Raw genomic sequence first — 7,283 nt, 5'->3', positions numbered from 1 at the left:
CCATCAATGTTGCGTCATGTTTTTGATGTTGTTCAGGCAGCTGTCCATTATGTCAACCCTGGCCAGATTCCAGTTATAAGTGTTGACAGGGTGCAACACCGTTTCTCAATTTGCTCAAGTGGGAAAGAAGACAGCTTGGAAGGTGTGGGAGACACATGAGGAATTCACAGACACATTCTATGAAATGCATAGTGCACCGGATGATATACCAGATGAAGTATATGCATCCTTGGAGTACTCTACACTCTTGTTGTATGATAGGACAGTAACCTGTACGTCAATTGACGAAGTCAGAAAGCTTCTGTTCACACACATGGGGCGTCAAATGTCAGCTCTTCCTCCTACTAATGCTACCCTACGACAACACATACTGCGTGCAGTACTGCAAGGTGGTCACTATTGGGGTCATGTTACAAGGCCACATTGTCAGTTACTCTCCCCTGCAGACTGGGGATGGACATGCCCAGAGCAGTGGACACCCCTGTGTACTACACTGCCTCAGGCCAGAGCATCATGCCCAGAGCTGCTGCAGTGCAGATGCAGATCCAGGTGTATAGACTGCAAGTGCACACGGGCGAATCTCAAATGCAATGTTTATTGTACTTGCAAAGGAGACTGTGACAGTGCTTGATCCCTGGTACTCGTGTATTTTGTGAACTGTAAAGTGGTATTCACACTACAACCATGGATGTACTAAACTGTTATTAATATTGAAAAATAATCATCTAACACATTATTTATCATATACAAGATATTTGCAGCATTAAACCTAAGAGGGCGATATCTAAGGATAACTCGATTACTTCATTTGTGGTAGTTACATTGCCTTATAACTGAAAAATAATAAATTTGCTTTTATAATGTTCAAATATGGCACTCTAGTTCATATTTTTGTGTATTTATTGCCTTATGACAGTGTTTGTGATAACAGAACTTCATCTGGTTATAATATATAGGCATACATAGTTATTCACTAAGGTGAAATTGTTGCCAAGCAACTGTTGCCAAGGCTGTCACATTTTTTACTGGACCCACCCCTGAAATTGTAAGGTATCTTGTGAAGGACATTTGTGCCAAGTTCCATTTTTGTATCACCATCCGAGGATTTCTAGCTCTATTTGGCACCGATTGCTTAGACAAGTAGATTAAATTTAGCTAGACTGATTGAATGGCTAAACTGAACAGGGATGGATAGACATAGATGAATAGAGACAGATAGGTAGGTAGATAGACAGATAGTTAAACAGTGGTAGGAAGGTAGATTACAGTAGCTTTAGTTAGACTGTTTGGAGGAATAAGAGAGACAGACATAGATGGGTAAGCGGGAAATCAGTTATAGAGAGAGAGAGAGAGAGCGAGAGAGAGAGAGAGAGAGAGAGAGAGAGAGAGAGAGAGAGAGAGAGAGAGAGAGAGAGAGAAAGAGAGAGAGAGAGGAAGGAAAGCAGGCAGGGAGGGAAAAATAAAAGCGAAAGATAGGCAGGATGGTAGGCAGGGAGTTTTACAACTAGACATAAACAGATAATATATATATATATATATATATATATATACATATAAGACACAGCAACAGGCAGACATAGATAAAAAGACAGATAAGAAAGGAAAATATAGAGATAAAGAGATGGAGAGATAGCGTGAGAGAGATGGATAGATAGGTGCATGGATGGATGGATGAATACAGACACATGGACAGACAGATAGATAGACAAATATAGATAGGTAGATAGATTCATATGCAAATAAATATAAGCACAGGCAGAAATACACATAGATATCCAATAATAGGCAGGAAGAAATGAAGGGAGGTAGGAAGAGAGACATGGAGGTGGGTAGCGAGGAAAATACTAAGGACGTTGACGGTTGGGTAGTTACTTAAATACAGGGGTACGCACATAGACTAGACTGGTAGGTAGGTAGGTGGGGAGGTAGGTAGGCTGGTAGGTAGTTAAGTGGGTAGGTAGGTACTGTAGGCAGGGACGCGAGTTAATAACTAGGTCGCTGGGCATACTGATAATAAAAGGGTTGAAACTAAGCCAGCCAGGAGAGAGAGAGAGAGAGAGAGAGAGAGAGGAAATAGACCCATTCAGTAGCTAAGAAAGAGAGTACATTTATACCAAAACAACAACTCAAAATGAGACACAAACAAGCAGGATTTTCGACCAGACAGCCGGGAAGCCTAAAGGGAGGATGGAGAATTCCTCTCTCCCTCCCTCCCTCCCTGTGTGTGTGTGTGTGTGTGTGTGTGTGTGTGTGTGTGTGTGTGTGTGTGTGTGTGTGTGTGTGTGTGTGTGTGTGTGTGTGTGTGTGCCAGTGAGAACAGGAAACAAATAAATAACGAAGGATAGACACTAATAACAGGTAGCCGTCCCCGCAACACACAAGAAATCGCCCGTTGGAGTGGCAGAGGAGCGTTATATATGGACCAGCCTGTATATGTGGACTAATTACACACGATTTTTTATGAACGACCCAATTCCTACATGACCAAGATTTAACACAGATTATTTTTAGGATATTCTCGGTGTCTCAATATTCTTTCCATTGATTTTCCCTTCTTAATGACGTCTTTCAGTCAGATAGTTTTTTAAGCAAATTTTTCATTTCTATAGAAGATGTTTGAAGTTTATCTGAGATTTTTTACAATGGGGAATTTTAATTACAGGCATATCAAACCCCACAATGTACGAATCTTAAGTTAAAGGAACGTAATACGGAGGTAGAGATATTGAATAACATATAAGTAAATAAATACATAAATAAAGTTCACTATAAACACCCCTAAAGATCCCTCCTCACTTTCTTCTACATCTCCTCCTCCTCCTCCCTCTACACGTCTCGTCCTCCCTTTTGTCTCCGTCTCCCTTTAGGCTCGAGTGTTGATAATGATGTCCTCTCCTTTGAATGCCATGCCTGCCTTTTCTCCTATTTGTTTTTTTTTATTATGTTTCTACGCAATTTATTTTTAATCTTCAGTTTTAATTTTCTTCTTTTCATTCCTTCTTTTTCTTGCTGTTACTGGCTTATTCCTTCAGCTCCCTTCTTATCAGCAGCTACATATATTTCTTTTTTTCTGCCAGTTTATCTACCAAGGAGAATGCGTATCTCTTGATATTATTCTACTTCAGGTACCTCTGTGGCATTCTACCTATTCATATACTCTCTCTCTCTCTCTCTCTCTCTCTCTCTCTCGTTCCTCAACCAGAAGAAAAACTTTTTCATGGTGGTTAGCCTTTTTTCTGAGAGAGAGAGAGAGAGAGAGAGAGAGAGAGAGAGAGAGAGAGAGAGAGAGGACCAAATACACCAGGGTTACTAAGTGAAATCCAACTTAGAGTCTTGACAAACCATCTGGAGTAATATCTGCTGTTGGTACACAGAAAAAAACGTCAGGGCTGCCACCAAACGATTTCATTCCCCTGATAAGAATTCCATCAGCCTAATGGGCAGGTAGGGAATATATCCTCAAGATCCCATTTTTGGTTCAGGTTTCCTCTATTTTAGATCAGTTTCTTCCCTTTACCATTGTCAGCCTAAGGACGTATATTAATTTACCAATTTATTTCTAAAGGGAATTTTTGAACACACTGAGTTAGTAAAATATATCACTGAATTCAATTATCGGAAAGCACAACAAAAACAACAACAATAATAATAATAATAATAATAATAATATTTAGGTGATGTTTACACAGCATACATTCTATCCCTTTGTCCTATTCATATCCTCTTCCCTTTAGACACCTCCTGCCTATATCTTTATTTCTCTATGGGCCACAGTGGCTTTTATGAGAGAGAGAGAGAGAGAGAGAGAGAGAGAGAGAGAGAGAGAGTTATCCTAAATGCTGATGACTGAGAGATTGGTCGGAGGTTTCCGTACAGCACAAAAAATGGTATTAGATCGTAAACTGATAAGAGAGAGAGAGAGAGAGAGAGAGAGAGAGGAGGCGGGGTTACATAAACACACAGACCTCACACAAATTTACGATCCTCTATATTTGGTCAGAAAGAAATTAAATAAGAAAACTAAGGCCTTTAAATACAACTGTCATATAATAATAGGTGGCTTGATGCTACTGTTTCTCAGTTTATGAAAAAGTTATCATTTAATTATATATATGTATTTATATCTTTCATTCTACCTATCTATGTTTATTTATGTCTATCTATATTTATCTACTTCTCTATCTATCTATCTATCTATATGTACTGGTACATAAATATAATTATTTACAAAGGTATTTATATAAATATATATATATATATATATATATATATATATATATATATATATATATATATATATATATAGATATATACATACAGTATATGGTACAGTGGTAGAGTGTGCGTTTTGCACGCTGGTGAGCGCGGGTTCGCCTCCCGCCAGAGTTGTATAAACCCTGGGAAGCGTTCACCAAGCCACTTGCTACTTTGGAGGACATAAGGGATGCTGTGGTTGAACCAGTGTCGCATACTAGTATGCTTGCACCCAATCGGCTTAAGGCGGGTCGATCACACTTGGCTCACAGACTACACACACATCCAAAGCCACTACAACACTACAGTCACATACAGTCTCTACCAGACAGCCTAAGCCACTGGGTTGAGATACATTGGTTGTATCGTCCCTGCTTCGGTACAGATAGGCTGGTCCTGCAGTGGACCTCAACGGCTGATGATGATGATATTGCCATAATCCCGTACGGGGTGGCCACAAACAAATCGCCTCCACGTCGCCCTGTCCTCCGCCATTTCACTGCTCTGCTCCCAACTCACACCGCCCTCTCTCATATACCTCTCCACTCCATCCCTCCATCTCATCCTCGGCCTCCCCCTCCCTCTCCCCTCCAGCATCTCACTCACATACACTCTCCTCGTCAGTCTCTCACCTTCCATCCTCTCCACATGGCCAAACCACCTCAGCGTGTTCCTCCAAACGCTTCCTAACACATCCACTTCCACACCACAACGCTCCTTTTTATCGTTATTTGTCAGTCTGTCTCTCCATGTGACTGTGCAGGCTCCTTTTAAATAACTCATTTCCACAGCTCTCACTCTTGACTTGTAACCTTCCAACAACGTCCAAGCTTCACTTCCATACGTTAGAGTTGGTATCACAATACTGTCATGTAGTAACTTTTTCACTTCCATGCTCACTTCCCTGTATCTTATCACTGCTTTCAAGGAACCAACAATCTTTCTTCATTGTTATACCCATTCAAGCACTTCACCCTCCAAACTTCCATCCTTACTCATCACACTCCCTAAGTACTTAAACGTACTCACATTTTCCATTTCCTCACCATCCAATATCACTGTACATTCACTGACTTCACCTCTCTCAAAGACCATCACTTTACTCTTTCCTACATTCACCTTTAGACTGCGTTTCTTACACACTCTCCCAAACTCATCCACCGAGCCTTGCAGCTCCCCTTCGTCTTCACTTAACAAGACAGTATCATCTGAAAACAACAGTACAGGGAGTTTTCAAACACTACCCTCTATCACTAGGGTCACTCCAACATCCACTGCCCTATCTTGTATCTCTTTTATTACCCATCCATGTACAGCTTGAACAACCATGGAGACATGACACATCCCTGTTTCAACCCAACCTTCAAAGAGAAATATTCACTTAGTTCACCATCCACACGCACTGCAGCCTTCGCACCATCACACATACTAATCGATGCATTCAACAACTTCTCATCTACTCCATATATTCTTAATACTTTCACAGTCCTTGTCTATTCAGCCTGTCATATGCTTTCTCCAAATCCATGAAGGCAGCATACAACTTCATTCCATTCTCTAGAAACTTTTCCACTAAAGATCTAAGAATGAATATCAAATCTACACAACCTCTTACCTTCCTAAAGCCTCCCTGTTCTTCTCCAACTAATTCCTCTGTTATTTCCCTAACTCTGTCAATAAGTATCCTACCATACACTTTTCCTATTACACTAAGAAGACAAATGACCCTATGATTACCACACACTTCTTTTCCCCCTTTTCCTTTGTACAAGAGATTAATTATACCTGACTTCCAACCCTCCGCGACTCTACCTTCCTCCCAGGCCAATCTGCACATCTTCCACATCCATTCTACTACTATCTCTCCCCCATGTTTCAGCATTTCACCACACACTCCATCAATTCCTGGGACCTTCCCCAATTTGAATTTCTTCATTGCTTCCACAACTCATATCCTATTGATTTCTTCCTTTCTTCTCACCTCCCTCCTTCTCCCAGCCATTCCCCAGCCACTTATTCTCGCATTACATCCATCCTCTATGTTCAACAATTCCTTAAAGTGTTCTCTCCATATGCTCACTTTTTCTCCCTTCTCCACTAGTAATCTACCATTTTTATCTTTCATTCCTCTACTAACTTCACTGCCACCCTGTCTTACTCTCTTCACTTCTTTCCAGAACATTTTCTTACAGTCCCTCCACTTTACACTCAAATTCCTTCCAAATTTCTCATCCACTCTCTTCTTACTCTCTCTTACTAATCTTTTCACCTCTCTCTTCCTTTCTACATATAACTCTCTCTTCCGCCTCTCAGCTTCTTCCACGCCCTTATTTCTCATCCATTCATTGTATGCTTTCTTCTTTTGTGCCACAGCCTGTCTCACCTCTTCATTCCACCATGCTGTTCCTTGCACCCCCTTCCGTCTTCTCTTCACCCTACACACCACATCACATGCTGTACATATTTCTTCTGTACATATCTTGCACACACATTCCACGTCCCCCATCAACTCCAGTTCATATTTACCCAATCGTTCCTCCACTTCTCTCTTTTATTTTGCCTTTTTCTCATTCTCTTGTAACCTTTCCACTCTCCTTGCAACTACTCCTTCCTCCCGTCCTTCCCTTCTTCTGTTTCTCCATCTTACTTGGATCTTGATTCTGGCCACCACCAAGTAGTGGTCAGAAAGTCCACTCCCCCCCTAAGCTCTTGCATCTATTACACATCCTCGCATCCTTTCATCCACATACACATAATCAATCATTGCCTTCCTTTCATTCAGTTCACCACCCACCCTTCTCATCACTCTCCATGTATAGATCATTTTGTGCCTGAAGAGGGTACTGGCTATCACCAACCCCCTACCGGCACAAATGTCCACTAACGCACAGCCATTCTCATCTATCTCAGCAGGCACACCCCACTCACCAACTAATCCATCCACCTTCACATTCCCTACTTTACCATTCATATCACCAATCAAAAACACTCTCTCATTCCTTCCAGACTTTTCCATGTACACTTCCACA

The sequence above is a fragment of the Coenobita brevimanus genome, chromosome 59, assembly GCF_032717465.1.
Source record: "Coenobita brevimanus isolate Jiangsu-jjx chromosome 59, ASM3271746v2, whole genome shotgun sequence".
Classification (NCBI taxonomy): Eukaryota; Metazoa; Arthropoda; class Malacostraca; order Decapoda; family Coenobitidae; genus Coenobita; species Coenobita brevimanus.
This window is presented reverse-complemented; position numbering follows the sequence as displayed.